General features: G+C 42.4%; 1 pseudogene; it reads right to left on the reverse strand.

The window, feature by feature from the left end:
• Positions 1 to 17175, reverse strand: part of LOC115082387 — a 96815-nt pseudogene extending 79640 nt beyond the window's left edge.
• Positions 17176 to 18248: the final 1073 nt, after the last annotated feature.

The raw sequence follows: 18248 nt of genomic DNA on the forward strand, positions 1-18248 counted from the left end.
ATACCGGCATTCGAGACAGCAGTCAATCATGCTGGTTCACATAGAACTGGGTGCATAGTAAACATAGTGAACATAGTAAACATAACTATAACGATGGTGCTGAAAAGGCAGTACATATAACAGGGTGATATAGAAACCTGTTATATATAGTTTAGGCAAAGTTTAAAAAAAAAATAAAAATAAATAAATATATATTTCCCCTGGGAGGCAGGAGAGACCCCGACCTGCAGGACACACTGCGGTCTGTCTCCTGACAAGAAACCTTTTTATATATATATATAATATATCTATATATTTATATTTTTTTTTTAATTTATTTATTTATTTATATTATATATTTTTTTAAACTTTGCCTAACACTAACTAATTCAGCTAGGCCCTAACTCAGACTGTAGGTTTTGTACCTCCTTCACCTGCTGGAGCAGAAAAATACTGCCAGACTGTAGGTGGCACCATCCTAGATAAGGCAGAGTTTGTTGCTAAACTTCTGTCTCCATCTGCTAGGGGGGGGGGGGGGGGCAAAACCCAGGAGTCTGGACTGATCCAGGTACGTACAGGGAATGGAAGATGATGACAAACTGTTTTGGATATAAAGCAGAGTTGCTTACCTGTAAGAGGTGTTCTCTAGGACAGCAGGATGTTAGTCCTCACACATGGGCGACATCATCAGATGGAACCAGGCATAGAACTTCGATCTCAAAGATTCTAGAGCTTTCAGCATGCCCTACTGAGCATGTGCAGAGTGTAGTCATCACCCTGCCCTCTAAGCAGAGTCCCTCAGACCATGATATAGTTAATACATGGAAAAACCAACTCCCAGGGGAGGGAGAGGGTTTCATCAGGACTAACATCCTGCCGTCCTAGGAGAACACCTGTTACAGGTAAGCACTCTGCTTTCTCCTAGGACAAGCAGGATGGTAGTCCTCACACATGGGTGAATACCAAGCACAGGCTGTCTGAGCAGGACAAAGGGTAAACCGACAGTGCTAGAGCACAACCTTCGCCTTTGCCTGTAAGGCAGCCAACCCACAAGGCTGGAAAAGAGTTGGGTTCCACAAAGAAAGCCAAGAAAAGACAGACAAATCCCCATGCGTAGCAGGGATGCCTGAAGCATGGGAATAATGTGAGTGCAAACAGAAGCAACTGCACATCATGGAAGACAGTACAAGCAGGTTTCTGACAAAAACAGTGGATCTAGATCCTACTGGATACAGGAAGGACCCAGAGAAGAGATGTAAACAAGAGAGATTCTAGGAAGAAAACCGCAGTTTCCTTCAGTGTGGAAAAAAAACAACTGAAAAACAAATTGGGGTCCAAGAGCCAACCAGAAGAGACTATCAACCACTGACAGCAAAGGTCTGGAGAGAGTCCCAGGTATGGCTGGTAGGCCAAATGGGCACACGAAACCCACGCCATGCTTGAAAGAACAAGCAGGATACCGCGGTGGGGCCTGGGACAGACACTGTGTGCTGAAGCATCAGATGTAGTTGAATGTGCAGGACAGCGTCAAGGGTTTCAGGGGATGAAAGACAATCCCTGAACTGACCTGTAGCCCAAAAAACTCCTGAGCAGGGAGATGAGATAGGCCTGAAGCTCACTCAAGAGCACCTGTCAGAACAGATTCATTTATCCTGTCACAGGATTGCGAGGGGAGAAAGAAGGCCCTTTGAACAACCTAGTGAATGAGAAAAAACTAAGGCAGTATGGCCAGAGAATGGTGAAAATAAGTGGAAAAACATAGGTATACAGAGATAGGCCATGGGAGCCTTAGTTTTACCTCCCCTCCCTCGACGATTCAATTGAAAGTCACAAGGCGTGATGAACAGAAGGAAGCAGACTGGAGACTGCCGAGACCAGCACAAGCCGCCCGGTTGTCTATCAACCCCAAGCGAACAACTCACTGCCAAACCAGTAGGGAGTAACCCATTGAGATGGAGACTCAGTCTTCTTAAAAAGCAGAAACTGAGAGCAATTACCCCGAGGAGAGAAACTTCCCGTCCTAAGGAAGCATTGTGGCCCGGCAATGGACAATGTTGCATGACTCAGGACTCCTCTGTCCATAGTCGGGGGGTGATCCTGAAAAAGAAGAGAGAGAAAACAGCTTGCACGCTACTGCGAGCAAAGGGCAGTGCCTCTGTTGCGGGGTACTCGGCCCCCAACTACCTCAGCCATGGACATGGCAATAGGGTGAAAGGCACAATTGCCCAGCTCATGGATTGAAACTCTCCTCACAGAGGAGGGTTCTGCAGGCAAGAATGACTGATGGTAGCGATCCTTAAGGAGGATGCTCACAGATTTCAGCAGATTCCAAAGTAACTCCAGAACAAGGGGAAACCTGGAGGGTCACCGGGGAGCGAGCAACACTGGAGAGGCTCCCTCATGGGTAGACCTGCTGCGTCTTAAGAGTGCCCAAGGGAGAGTGGTATTCTCGACTATTCTCGGGGCTGGTGCCAATCAGAACAGTGCCATCCCTTGGTCTAGGAACGGAAAAACGAGGGACACCTCTTGAAGGGCTGCATAATCGGACATCAAGAGGGGACCCTGAAAGGGTCCCAGTCGAGTCTCCACTTCCAGAGGGGAGAGGGAAGCAGCGGGATTGCAGCTAGCAATTCCCCAAAGGATAATTGAGGAACATTGACTGATCGCTGAGGCATCGACGCGACCAACCCAATACAAGCAGCCAGTCTCGGATAGGGGAGGTCGCCACTGCAATCCCCAGGGAATTCAGAGGCTCGGGGCTCTGTATCAGAGAAAAACCATTTATCAGGAACAGAGCCCCAGGGATTGTTCCACAAGAACATGGTAGAGGGCGAAGATATATGCCTCTGCTGAAAAAGGAGAGGATGCTGGAGCCACTCACGCAATGTCCACTCATCTCAGAATCTGACCAAGACTGCAGTCCTAGGCCAGCCTTGCAGCTGCAGAACACAACCAGTTGTGACTGCCCAGAGGGAACAATACACACACACCACACACGACACCCACACACCAATGCCCAAGTGACAGAGGGCAATTGGAAGCCCTCCGCTATGAAAACGCGCTAGGCGACTCATGCCGTGGTAACCATCCACGGATAGTGCACACCCATGATCCTGAGAGCCGAGCTTGTCCAGCACCCCAGTGAGGACTGAGAACCACATGCCTAAGTCAGTGGCTACACGCTGCCCCAAGACCAAGCACAGAGTGTGTAATGACACCTCCCCCACCGGTGCTTCTCAGCACTATGTAGTACGGATTGACATGGATGCTGAGACCATGCTGAAAGATGGCAGAACTCTAGTGTGGCTGAGGACTGCACAGCCAGGGAGAATGCCGCCTGGTAGCAACCAAGGCCTAATCTGTCGCACAAGCTGCACGTAAACACCACAATAATTCCAGTGGAGTTTGAGAGGACAGTGTAACAATGGCATTTCCTAGAAACACTGGCGCTCTGGGTAAGGCATGATGGAGGGTGGCAGTCTATGGCGTCACCCCTTTCAGTACCAGGAACGCTCCAGGAGGTGGGCCATCGAAACTGCAATGGAACCAGCTCACTTGTGAGACCCACTGGGAACATCTGCAGCAAAGTCCCTGGTGAGCATAGGTGCTTATGAAGGACAGCGGACATGTCCTGTGATCTATAAGCAGTTTGCCGGTAAATAGCGCCATTCCTGATGCCACAGGTGCTCAAAGACTTCGATAGCCCGGGGGCCCAGATGCCCGAAGGTATGGACCAAAGAAGTCATGGGTGTCTGCAAGAAGAGGCCCTGCAACTCCCTGACAAGTCATCGATATCAAAAGGAAACGATGACCGCTAGTGCCGACAGCAATTTCCCTTGGCTCACTGATTCGTCTGGTGGTGCTGATGCTGCAAGCTTGATGGCCTTGCATGTATTACGGCTGATGAGAGCCTCGCTAGCGCCCATTAATATTGACGTTGTGCGCATCTTGGCGAGGCTCTCAACACTGGGATCTTTGACTGAAGGGGCAGTTCTGCGCTTCCCAGTGCTCTGTAGTGGACACCACTCAGGAGCCCTGAGGGCACTGAGCCAATGCTTACAGATGCACCAGTGCACCAGGCTGCCTTGAGTAGATGGCAACCCCAGCACTTGATCCGTAAGAGGCCAAGTACTCCTGCCCTCTGAGGGCTGCAGGGCCATGCGAGGGCTTCTTCAGAGAGTCCCCGTAGTCGACAGCCACAGTGGTGACAAGGGAGCTCAATGGAAAAGCCAGTGCCTGGTCAGTGGGGCTTGATGTAGTGAGACGGTTGAGACGGTAATGAGAGGCATCTGTGGTCCGAAGACCTCTTCGGTGGCCTACACCTTGATGGCCTCGAAGGCATCAATAGTATTGGGGCGGCACCGCATCACAATGGCATTGAGGTCATGCTGGCAGAGAGGTCATGCACCTCGATGACCTAATGAGGTCGACAGCATCAAGGGCTTGCCACCGCTTCGACCTCGCCAGCCCCTAGGGTGGCCATACACACACTTTGATGGCTCAATGGCATTGATGGCCCCATGGGCATTGAGAACACAGCAGCACTGATGGTACCGCAGTCACCACAGCACTAAACAGCGAGGGTACCAAAGCAACGAGAGCTGCAAGGGCACAGATGCATTGAGTGCACAGACCGTGGCAAGTACAATTATAGGTACCGAGACATTAAGTGCATCAAGGCCATCGTGGCATTGAGAGCACCAAGGCATAGAATGCACCAAGGGCACCAGGCAACTAGGGTGCCCTTGGTGCACTGAGCCCAGGGATCGAGTTCTCCAAAGGCTCCGTGTAATCAAGTACATCAAAAGCTCCATGACATTGAGTGCATCGAGGGCACAGTCATCCCTGACATCGAGCGGACCAAGGGCACCCCGCCATAAAGTGCATCAAAGGCACCGTGCCATCGAGGGCACCGTGTCATTGACTGCGCCGCATCACGGCACCAAGGGCATTGAGGCCTTGATGCCTGAACAGGTGCAGCGAGATTCCATTTCCACTGATGCAAATGGCTCCGAAGGCCACCGTTACATTATGGGCGGTATCGCACCTCGATGCAATGAGTGTGTTCCTGGACCTCGATAGCGTCAAGGATACCAAAGATGGGCCCCCTCCTGATGCGGTCCCGACATCGATGTATCAGATGAACGGTGCACTGGTCACTCCTGTGCACGGGCAACCGTTCATGGGCATGGCACCGAAGTGTGGCAGCAAGCTGCTAGCACAGACTCCACTCACCCTCTATCCCAGGAAGATTGCATTGCCAAAGTTGGCAAGTAGGAGGGGAGGCAACGTCATCCATGGCTCCCGCCCGTGGAGACTAGCTCCTCGAGATGTGGGGAGGATGAGCTCTCTTCCTTACAGGAATGGCATGGTCCTCGATCCTTCCACCATCTGAATCCACCAATACCGAGGAATCGGTGAACTGTCATGGAACTGGCTGGAACTCAGGCGAGTCCCAGGCTCAGCGGCCTACACGGATTACAGACGGACTGCATAGTCTAGTCCCGAAAGCACTGTGGGAAAAAAAAAAAAGAAAACAGACAGAGCAAAGAGAGGACACAAATACAAAAACCTGCAGAAGCAGTTTTTGTGGTTTGTTTTGAACAGACACTGTCAGGATGCACAGAGAAGAATCCACCATGTGGCTGGCAGACAGTTGGAAAAAGAATAAACTACAAGAAAGAAAAGCTGCACCTCTAGAAAAAATCACTTACAAAACTAAGGAGAGAGCAAAGCTGAATATCATGAAAAACTTTTTTTTTAAAAAATTAGAAAATGAGCATGAGCTCCACAACCATGAGATGACAGCTCCGCTAAAAAGAAGAGACTGAGGGACTCTGCCTAGGGGGGCAGGGTGATGACTACAGCTGCACATACTCAGTAGGGCATGCTGAAAGCTCTAGAATCTTTGAGATCAAAGTTCTATGCCGGGCTCCATCCGATGATGTCACTCATGTGTGAGGACTACCATCCTGCTTGTCCTAGCATAAGGATCAATATCCTACAGGCATTCACACTCTATGGCTGGCAGCTGTGCAATATCCTTTGTGATATGGACAGGAATAACTGGGCAGACTGGCTGTACCAGTTAGATTTTTTCTGCTGCTGTATACTATATGTTCCTAACTCAGTCGGTTTCTTGGAGAAGAAATGTCTTCAATATTTATACCAAAAAAAAAGATCATGATGGGGATTTTTTGTAGGCATTTGTATATTTTCCTTTTTTTCATACTGGTTAATATCCAAGGACATGGGTCAGCTAAATCTTTCTGTAACAGGCAGAGGCTTCCGCATGTATAAATTATTTAGGTGATACCTCAAAGTTATTTGTTTAGACCACTCTGCAGAAAACTCTCTGTTTTAGGGGTGCACTGCTCTACTCAGGCTTCTAAGCTGGAGGACTCAGTCTCAACATTTGTCTATTCAGCCTGAGGGAAGACCACTTGGAACCTGATCAAACATACATACTGAAACATTCAGGAAAAAAACTGAAGGAAAATGTAGTAATGTCAGAAAATTGCAGCCTGGAAAAAGAGGGCTGTGCAAATCATTGTGCCTATGTTTTTTTCAGGGGCCTTGATTAGAAGACAAGGGTCCTTGAATGACAATACTCTCTCACACCCAAAAAAAAAACCCTGCAGATCTCACTGACTTGAAACTCTTATCTTGTTTTCACAAACAAGTAGTGTACCCAGAATTTAGATAACATTGATAAACATACCTTTTCACAGACAGGGCTATTGTCATTTGCATCAAGAACTTTAACCTCTACAACAGCTTTCGCAGCAAAGTTCCCATCGGTGGCTGTGATATTCAGAAGGTAATTGTCCTTTTCTTCCCTGTCCAAAGGTTTTTTAACATAGACCTTCCATTCATTGTCTATATTTCAATATCAAATTGTCCCATTGGATCACCTCCTAAACAGTCAGTGAAAAGTAATGTGACAATTATACAATGAATTATTTTTAAGTGAAAATGGGACAATAAAATTTTATAATGAAAAAAATGACTGAAGTTTAACATTTTTATCTCCTTTTTCAGTCCTGTTAGCGACGATTCCCAACTCGATCTTTAGAATCTGCCCCGCCAGTCTTGTTTCTTAGATTTCCATCATTTTTTTATTGTATTTGTTTGTTTATTTATATCATGAATATGTCTAAGATATATTTGTATACATGAATCTCTTGCACAATCCTAATGGATCCTGAAAACCAGACTAGTCAGGTGCATCCAAGGACTGGGTTGAGAATCATTGTTATATAAAGTGCTAATCACTAAATAGTGATCAGCAGCAAAATTAAAAATATAAGGGACTGTACAGAGATTTCCAAGTGGTGAGGTCTTATCTTGAGAAATGTTCATAAACCAATTGGAAATTACATGATAGCAACTATATAAATCAGTTAATATATGAAAAAATACAATTGATTTGAAATTCTGAGATGTATATGGTTATTAAATATGTATGCATTTTTAAAAACATGCTTACTGGCTTATTAATGATCAAATTTCATCAGAATATGGTAGCTATAATAAAAACATGATATACACAAAAATATTACTTTTAGCTTACAAGCACAAAAATGAATGGACCCAAATGAACAATACACTCAAAATGTTATTCCCTATGTTTCAGTAAAATGAGCTCATTTTGAAACATTTTCATATCCTGTTCCTGTTAAGTCTGTTTACAGAATCTTTCAGTTTTATAATTCAAAGTAAGCAAAATGTGATTCTAAGGGAAAGAGTCAATACTGAATTTCTTAAACTCAGCAGCAAAACATTGGTTATTAGATTTTTTTTGTCCTACTAACATCTATACTGTGACAAAGATACTATAGCTGAGCAGAAACAGCCTCCAACTCACCCTTTTCTACACTTCTCAACTTCCAGTGGAGTTGGCAAGGCTTATTTATTTTAAAATAAATCGACCACAAAAAAGTAGTACCAAAAAAACCTTGCACCTTCCTGCCTACTATCGATATGTTTCTATTATATTGTTTTGAAAAAAAATGTTTTAAACAAATTTACTATATAAATTTATCAAATCTCTCTCTAAAATAATTTTCTCTCAAAAAAACATTTTTATGGAAAGGTTTCCATATATGTTGGTTTCATATATAATTTGTATCTATTTCCCGGTAATTAATACCATAGCGTGTTTATAATCATTAACCACCAACTCCTTCCAGGCAAGCTGATAAAATTCTTTTCTCACAACAAGTATATTGAAACAAATTCTATACAGCACTTTAAAAAATGTGTATATGCAATTTCCCATTTGAAAAATACCCGTTTCTTAAACTGTCCTTTGGCCTCCAGGTGTTTACTCATCCTAATGAGACAGTCCGTATTTTTCACAAACAATCCAACGGTCTTTCGTCTGGGGATATTGCTCTTCTCAATCTGTGCTGATACTTCTATGCCAAAAGGTGACTTGTCTCTAGAACTGCATACCCTGATGAAAGACTGTTGTCTGAAACACAGCCTCATTGGGAGGGCATTAAGAACATTTTTGTAATGCCATGTTTTGAACAATATGAATTGTTGTTTGTGAAAAATATGGACTCTCTCGTTAAGATGAGTAAAAGCCTGGAGACCAAAGGATAGTTTAAGAAATGGATACTTTCCAAATAGTGAATTGCATATGCACATTTTTTAAGTGCTGTATAGAATGTTTCAATAAAAAAATTTTTTCTCAAAATAAGTATATCAGCTTGCCTGGAAGGTGGTTAGTGGTTAAAGATTATAAACACACTATGGTATTGATTATCGGATGGTAACAGATACAAATCAAATCTGAAACCAAAAACCCTTTCCATAAAAAAATGTATTTGAGAAAAAATTTTAGAGAAAGATTTGATTATTTATTATAAGTCTTGAGCCAAGCAAAAATGGAGTGATGACCCCACTATACCGGACATTAAGAACAAAGAAATAGAAATTGAGTGCCTGGATCTTTATCAGACAATTTTATCCATAGGATAAAAATATATGGGACTACACATTAGATCTTATTTTCAAGGATAGGGCTTGTAAAACAAACTAAATACACTGTATTTACCTGTAATATAGTAGGCAACTTGTCTGTTAATTTCATCCGTATCTGCATCAGTTGTACTTAAAATAGCAATTACATCACCAGGTGGATCATCTTCTCTCACTGTACCCTTGTAAATCTCTGCAGTGAATCTTGGGGGGTTATCATTCACGTCTGTAACAGTAACTTCAACCACAGTAGTAGAAGATAGCTGAGTTTTCTCTCCTCGATCGAAGGCAACCACTGTGATGTTATATTTGTTCTGCTTTTCACGATCAAGTTCTTTAAGGGTGGTAAGCCAGCCAGTTTCCAGGTTTATGGCAAAGAGTTCTAAAATGTAACCCAGTTCTTCTGACTGTTCTAGGCCATAGGAAACCTGGCCATTGGTTCCAGAATCCAGATCGTTTGCCTTGACTTGGATGACTTTTGTTCCTCCTGGAAGGTTTTCCATAATGAATGCTTGATATGGACTGGATTCAAAGATTGGTTTATTGTCATTGACATCTTTTACTTGAATGCTGACATCTACTAAAGAAAATACGTCATGTTCACCATACATAACTTGCGCCAACACAGAAAACTGGTACCATTTGGTTGTCTCATGATCAAGATTCTTCTCAAGTTTCAGTCTTCCTTTTTGTTTGTCAATAACAAAGAATTCATCTTTATTGCTTTCAGGTGTTTTCCCTTTCACAAGAGTATATACTAAGGGGATGTTACTTTCTGCTTTTATAACATCTATTTCTGTTCCAATAGGGAGATCCTCAGGAACAGTGAAAGTATAAAACGGCTCTGAAAATTTTGGAAGTGGTACAGATGGCGAGTGTATTTGAATGAAGACGGGGACAATAGCCTCTCTTTGTGGTGATCCACCATCTAGTGCTTTAACTAAGAAACTATAAAATTCATCTTCTAAGCCAACCAGGCTTTCTTTTGTGGAAATTATACCAGAAAACTGATCAATTTTAAAATTTCTTCAACACGTTCAGAATCAGCTTCAATAGTATATTCAATATCTGCATTTGTACCCTCATCAGCATCAGATGCCAGTACTTTAATGATGGAAGTACCTTTTGAAGCATCAGAGCCAATGCTGGCTTTATACTCTGTGGCACGGAACTGTGGGGAATTATCGTTATCATCTGTAAGTATTACATTTACGCTGCAGAAAGCCACTTTGCCTCCAGCATCCTTAGCCATTAAGCTTAAGGAAATTACCTTATCCATTGGGTTCTCACGGTCAAGATTTTCTGAGGTAAATATTTGCCCCATCTCAGAAATATAAAATCTGTCTTTGGCAAGATCATTTATAATGGAGTATGTGATGTGTCCATAAGGGCCAGAATCTTCGTCATTTGCTTTTACTACAGTCACTAGTGTATCTGGTGGAGAATTTTCAGATAGTTCTACTTCATATTCATTTTTGCTAAAAACAGGGCAATGCAAGTTAGCACCAATTACAGTTATTTGAACCTGAGCTGAACTTCTGAAAACACCATCAGATACAGACACATTAAGACTGTAAAATGGTTTCAGGGCTTGTTTTCGTAGGTTTGAAATAGTGAGTGATGCCAGTCTTGCTATTAATTGCAAAGTTCATGTGGTCATTGCCAGTTAATATGGCATATTCTAATTTATCAGCATCAGATTTGTCTGCATCAGAGGCCTTTATACAGGTTATAAAATGTCCACGAGGGGACAATTCACTAATATTAGTTTCATAAAGCAGCTGGCTAAATAGTGGAGGGTTATCATTGAGATCAGTTATATCAACAGAGACAGTGATATCACTACTCAGTGGTGGCATGCCAGCATCCATTGCCCTTACAATCAATTTGTATTGCTGAACCTGTTCATAATCCAGTGCTCTTGCTGTTAAAATAAGCCCACTTCTGCTATCAATGTAGAAATAACCTGAATTCTTGCTGTTTTCCACTAGGTGATAGGAGATAACTTTATTTGTTCCAGAATCTGCATCTGTGGCAGTGACTTGTACAACAGATGTTCCAATTACAGATGCCTCAGACAGTGTTACAGCATAAGACTTTTCTGTAAATACAGGAGGATTATCATTAACATCTTCAACTACTATGTCAACAAACACATCAGCATGAGCCCCAGTAATAGAGTCCATTGCTTGCACACTAAGCTTGTAAGCTGGATGGGACTCAAAGTCAAGAGGGGCAACAACATTTATAACACCAGTGTTAAAGTTGATTGCAAACTGATTAAACGGATCCCCATCTTTAATAATGTAAACAACCCGAAGTCCTTCTGGGCTGTTAGCCTGCACATGAAGAACAGGACTATGTAGCTGGATATTCTCAGCTATCTCTGTACTATAGAAAGGCTTTTCAAAAACTGGCATGGCTTTATTCATCACAGTAATTGGTACTACAGCTTCTGCATAATATGCAGGGTCTCCTCCATCCTTTGCTATCACTGTGATGAGATACTCCTTATTTAATGTTTCCGAGTCAAACTGTTTCTTTAACGAGATTTCACCAGTGGGGCCAATTTGAAAATGCTCATGATGTTCTTTGAGATAATAGTGTACTTCTCCATTCTGACCAATATCTTTGTCTACAGCAGTGACATGTCGAATAACATGACCTACTTCAGTGTCCACTTGAACGACAGCATAATATGGAAGGTTAACAAAAACTGGTATGTTATCATTTATATCTTCTATGGTGACCTTCACCACCACATGTGCCATTCTAGGGGGCTTGCGCTCATCAGTCACTTCTACCAATACTTCCAAATACTCTTGCTGTTCCCCATCAAATGGCATGCCTGTAGTAGAGAGCACTCCAGAAGTGTGGCTTATTTTAAATCTGGTATCTGGATTCAGAATATGAAAAAACAAAGGTTCATTTATGGGAGTCCCCACAGCGGTAATAGCAGCTATTGTTTTAGCTTCAGTAGAATTTTCTTGAACAACTGCAGCATAGGAACTCTGAGTGAACCTTATCTGACTCTCTCTGCTTTCCTTCACATTGATTTTAACAGCTGCAGTACTTGAAAATCTTCCATCAGATGCTCTGACTGTCAGTTCATACCTGCTTCTTAACTGGGTTGTATTCTGTACAGTTATAGTTCCACTCTTGGGATGGACAGAAAATTTTTCTCCAATGTTGCCTTCAGATATGGAATAAATGAGTTCTGAAAAAGCTCTTGAATCATCATCTGTGGCATTGACAGTGATCACTTTGACTCCTTTATATGTCGGAATCAAGATCGATGTTTCATACAATTCTTTTGAAAATACTGGAGGGCAATCATTGATGTCAATGACATATATCGTAACATTAGCTGCATGTTCTGCAAATAAGCGTGGGGTCCCCATATCATGTACTTGCACTGTAAAGTAGAAAATATTTGTCTGTTCATAGTCCAAGCTTACTATTGTACGAATAGCACCAGTGCTGGAATCAATAGCAAAATACTTGTGGACAGATGGTTCAACAATTTGATAAACAAGCAGAGCATTCGATTCCTCATCAGCATCTGTAGCTCGAATTACTAAAGGAATATTTTGGTTAGAGAGAACCACGCTGTTAACCGGAGCAGATTCACTGATAAGTCCAGTGTATCTAGACTGCAGAAAAACTGGTGAATTATCATTCTCATCCCGAAGATGAACTACAAGAGTTGCATTTGTGGACAAGCCAGCCATGTTGGTTCCTTGAACTGTAAGAGTATAAGAAGGAAGACTCTCAAAATCAAGCAGTTTCTGTGTGATGACAACTCCAGAGTTTGGATTGATATCAAAGGCATCGTCAATATTCCCATCTTTTATTTCATACACCACAGATGACTGACTATATGCAGTAACCAACCCAACAAAACTACCAGCATGGACATTCTCACTGATCTCGGCAGAATATTCCTTCAATATGAATTTTGGTGAAGCATTATCAGAGATTGTGACAAAGATGCGAACCGAAGATACTTCACTCATTGGTGGAATCCCCTTATCTATTGCTTTCACAATTAATTCATATTCCCCATGGTTACTACGATCTAGTTCTTTTGCAGTTTTTACAGTTCCCAGGATAGGATCGATGGTAAAAGAATTTCCAACATTTCCTGGAAAAGAAAAAAAAATTAACAATACAAATAGTTTAGCAAGGTGGGGGTGAGGGGAGATTGTGTGTATATGTGTGTGTGTGTTTGCTTTGGGAGAGGGAAGCAAGATGAAAAAGCAAGCAGTAACATGTACTATAAAAGTTGCACCATTGCATATTGATACAACTAAACATGCAGACATAAAAATCGCTGAAATATCTGTGGCATTATACCCTTAATTATTTTCAGTTTGATATATGAAAATCAACAAACTTGTAAATATTATAAGATGCAGCCTTCAGGAAAGACCAAGATCCCTTCCTCAGGCAGATGAAGCTGAAGCTTCATATAAGCAACAGTCAGCTTTATTACTTGAGAAAGGGACCTCAGTGGTCCCGAAAACTTACATTTTAAAGCATATATTAGCCTAAAGAAAATATGGTGTTTACCAAATATACAGGTCAGGAAAATAACTATGGCTCAGGAGAAGAGAGAGGTAAGAATGGGGAACTTAACATTTAAAAAAAATATATGTATACACAATACATAGCTACAATATGGTACATATACATACACATGCAAAGACACCACAAGTGGATCCTAAAGCTCCATACAAGGAGATGCCCACAGATTTCCTACAGCCACTACACATTACCTACAGCTTTTCACAAAAATGTGCAGCTTGACATTTTTTTTTTTTAAGCAAATGTGCTTTCATACACGAGTATGTGCACATGTACCATAGTTGCCTTTTAATCTGCTTCCCTGCAGTGATCATATTTTATCTAGTTCAGCTATCAGATACCTGCTTAATGACAGTTTTAGATCTGAATGAATCGTGCTAAAATAATTACTGCATTTAAAGGATGGAAGGGTGCTATTAATGTGCTCCAACCGCGGCTCCTGCAAACATCCTTTAAGTCATTACTTCTACATTAAAGACTCCTGAGTGAATTAGCCCAAACATTTCCCCCAAATTGCTACTAATTAAAAATGCACAGGTTCAGGCTTTTGCTCAACATTACAGCCTCCAGAGAAAAACCCTCCGCTGCAGTATGATACATATTAGCTGAGCACTAGTGGGTATCTCGCCTTGAGAGATTGTATTTAAAAGGCAGTTTTATAAAGCTAACAAAATAAATAAGTAAATAAAATATTAAAAAGCCCTTGGCTACACGGAAAGAAAATGGAATGAGTTTGAGAACTTTATAATATTCCACTATATGCATAAAATCAAGCTCCATTTAACAGGGATTTTCTTGAAATAGTAATTTAGAACAAGGGTCTTCTAAAATGACGCAAGATGAAAAGATTGTTTTAAAAACTCCAAATTATGCATACAAGTAGGCAGTTGATATTTTCTCTCTTACTTGTGGCTGTGAATGCAATTCCATTCTTCTACTTGTCCTATTACTAATTCAATCAACTATCACAACTATTTGAGGAATGTAGAGGACAGAATGCTGAGGAGATTAACAGACGTGTCTTAACCTCCCAACAGTCGCCAACCATATAAAAACAAGATTCAAAAAATAGCTCAGCATTCACTCCACACAAAAACAAAAAACAGCGCATGCGAATGCAAATTCTTTTCCTGAACTGCTTTGGAAATCATAAAACACGTTTAATCTTTGATCTGAGTGAGTCAAAAGCAGAGATTTATACCTTGTGCTAACGGAAGCTGGCCTGCTACAGCACACAGCCAAAACAATGAAAACCCTTGACAATCTTTTTTTTTTAATATTCTACATTTCAACAACTCTTAATAGCTACTACTAATACTAGTAATTATTGTAATATTTTTTTTTGTAACAGGAGGCTTAAACCTCCTGGTTTTCTGGCCAGAGTCCAAACAGTTTCATGTCCCAAGTGGGGCCAAGGGCAGGGGGTTAATCATCCTTCCTCCCTCATGCTGTACAGGTTCTCGGTCTCGGTCAAAATGCCAAGGGAGAGGGGAGCTCATGATTCAGATTCTACGTTTCACCTTAGCTAGAAAGAGGAAGAGACGGGATACTTTTGATATCTATTTGACCCTTTTGAGCTGTTACATGGAAGGGCAGGGAAGAGTTTCTCTTAACACCAATAGCGAAAACTAACTTTATAGTAAAAAACACACGGCGTTCGAAACAGATGTCAGTAACAAACAACTGTAATTACCACGATGAAGGCAAATGATAACCTATTATAAACATGAAAAGAATGGCCAATGTTATAGCACACAACAATTTGCTGGGCAGTGCAGAATGTGTTGATAAATATACAGAAATTATTCTTTTTTTTCATTAAAAAAAAAAAGGCTTACCTGACTCAATAGAGTATACAATTTCTGCATTTTTCCCTTTATCCTTGTCCAGGGCTGTAACTTGGAGCACTGCTGACCCAACAGTGGCCGATTCATACACGCGCCCTTCGTAAGATGAGCTTGTAAACCATGGGGCATGATCATTTGTGTCACTAACATTAACAATTATTCTCGCAAAGTTGCGTTTAACAGGTACATCTTGATCTCGCACCTGAAATAATTACCATAAGAGTTATTAGTGTTGTTGGGGCAGATCGTTAAACCTGCATAAATGTTTCTAATTTACTATACATTCCATCTGAAGAGGTGTACAATGCCTGAATAATAAGTTTACACTTACAGAGTACCTTTATCTACATAAACTCACAACCAGCCCAATAAGGGAGGGGGGTGGGAGGTCAATGAACAGATAATCAGATAAATACATACTAGCAGATTTTCACCAACATTTGCAATGAAAATTTGTATTCCCCAACACCCCTCTCACTCCACCCTCTTTTTCCCCTTCCCTGCCCCCCTCCTTGACCCCATGATTCTTTCCAGGCTGACTCCTTCCCAGCCCAACCCCAGCACTCTCATCCTCCTCCTTCCTCTTCTTTTCTACAGATCAGAGAGAGAGAGAGAGAGAGAGAGAGAGAGGGAGAGAGAGAGATTCATTGCATAAACAGCTTACCATTACAGTGAGGATATGTTGGTGCATGGTTTCATGATCCAATTTTTCCACAACATATAGAAAGCCTGTTCCAGGATCCATACGAAACTTCTTCAGGCTGACTGGGTCAGTGCTGCTCTGCAGAGTATAAATTAACTTATTCTTTTCATCTTTGTCTGTGGCACTAATCTGCAAAATTTCAGTTTCAGGCACTGTATCTTCAGGTATCAAGACTTCATATTTGATGTGGAAAATTCAGGCCTGTGATCATTTGTGTCTATATTTTGATGAGAACCTGGAACACCACAACATGAACAAAAAGAAATCGTTATGTATTTGTTACTTACAAAAGCATTTATACGGTTAAGAGCAAAAATAAAAAGTACAAATTTTTCTACCAACAGAACTGCAGAGTTGCAAAAAAGGAAGAAAAAGGAAAAAATTCAAAACTTAAATTGAGAGGCCTTAAAAGTAATTCAATTAAATACAATACCTACATGAATATATATTTACATATTTTATATGCCAGAAAAGAAGCCAAAAGCTCTGATTTCTTAAATAGAAAGTTAAAGACGAGTTCTTCCTGTTCATTGCAAAAGACCAATTTCCTTTCTGAGTAGCAAAATAGGAAATGAGAACATTTCACTGGGACATTTTTAGAAACGGACTAGTAAAGCTATAAATGCAGTTCCAGTTATGCTCTGAGAATATACTGGGTTCTGGCATCAGCTGCTCCCTCTCAATGTCTTGTCAAAGGGCAAGTCACCAATTGGAATTTACTGAAGCAGTATTTAATTAGTGGCTTGCCTTCTGCCAAACCACTGAGGAGAAGCAGGAGGTTCCAGGAGCTTCCATCCAGCATTTTCCTGGAGCCTAGCTATTGCTTAGCTAGATTTCTGATCTTAGCATTTTTGGTAGGGTGGGCAGATGATTTTATTAAACAAAAAGTAGCAACATGTATGCTATAGAAACATTGCATACAGGCACGTTTGGCCTTGATAAAATTCACTCCCAGCTGCTCCTCCCTCCCAAAAGAAACACCACACGGAGCCACGTGAGGAATACCTGTTGCCCTGGGTAGGACTTCCCGCTGCCCCTCTGACCAGTGGACATGACGAGCACAGGCGGCATGGACTAGCACCACCACGCCTGGGTTCTGCTGTGTCGCAGGCCTGTAAAGACGGGGAGTGCCAACGGTGCCGCAGCCTCCTGCCACTCTTCCCTTGCTTTATATCGCCTACCAGCGATCGGACACGTCAGCAGCAGAGGTAAGCGGGGGATTTAAATCCCTGCCGCTCATCCCGGCGTCGCGCGCCGAAGGAGCGCGACAAAGGGGCCTGCCCCTTTGTCTCGCCCCTTCGTTGCAGCCCCGAAGGAGCCCCGACCCCTACCCCGGAGTGGCCACAGACAAACCTCTGCTTAATTAACGTTTCCCAGAGCAATAGTGTTTACAACCCTACGGATTTCGCAGCCGTGTGTGCAACGCTCCGCCTTCCAGGCCCCAAACCGCATCTCATCACCTTCTACTGGGATTCGTGCGATCGCCACCACCCACTCGGGGACCCCCTGCCTTCATCCAAAGTCTAACCAACCAATTCCTTAAGCAACCAGCTTTCATCTCGGCAACCAACCGTCAACTAACTACATCTCCCCACCCAACAGCTCTCAATCAACACCAGACAACCTCTTCCCAGCATTCAACACTCAACCTGCACCAGATTACATCTTCATGCCCCAGCATTCAACCAACTTCTCAAGCTACTCTCCATTATGTACCCCCTAACCATCCCCATCATCCACAACCTAAGGTGGAGAGCACCCAAGCTCCCCACCACACCACTCCACCACAACCGCCAACAGAGACTCAGGCCCATCATGCTGACACCTATCACCCAATGCCTTGGCCTGGCTCTTTTCTCAATCACTGTTTAATGCGCAATCCATATCCAAGAAAACGCACATACTCAATGACTTCCTATCCGACTCTAAACCAGATATCTGTGCCATCACAGAAACCTGGTTAAAACCAACTGACACAACTCTAATTAACCAGCTACCTATACAGACCTACGACATACTGTCCATACCCAGACAAAAAAAGAGGAGGAGGCCTCCTCTTAGCAACCAAAAAATCACTAGGTCTGACATTGCAGACATCCAATACCATAGCCAAAATGGAATTCGCTTTATTCAACTCTAAACAT

This window comes from Rhinatrema bivittatum, unplaced genomic scaffold (assembly GCF_901001135.1).
Source record: "Rhinatrema bivittatum unplaced genomic scaffold, aRhiBiv1.1, whole genome shotgun sequence".
NCBI lineage: Eukaryota > Metazoa > Chordata > Amphibia > Gymnophiona > Rhinatrematidae > Rhinatrema > Rhinatrema bivittatum.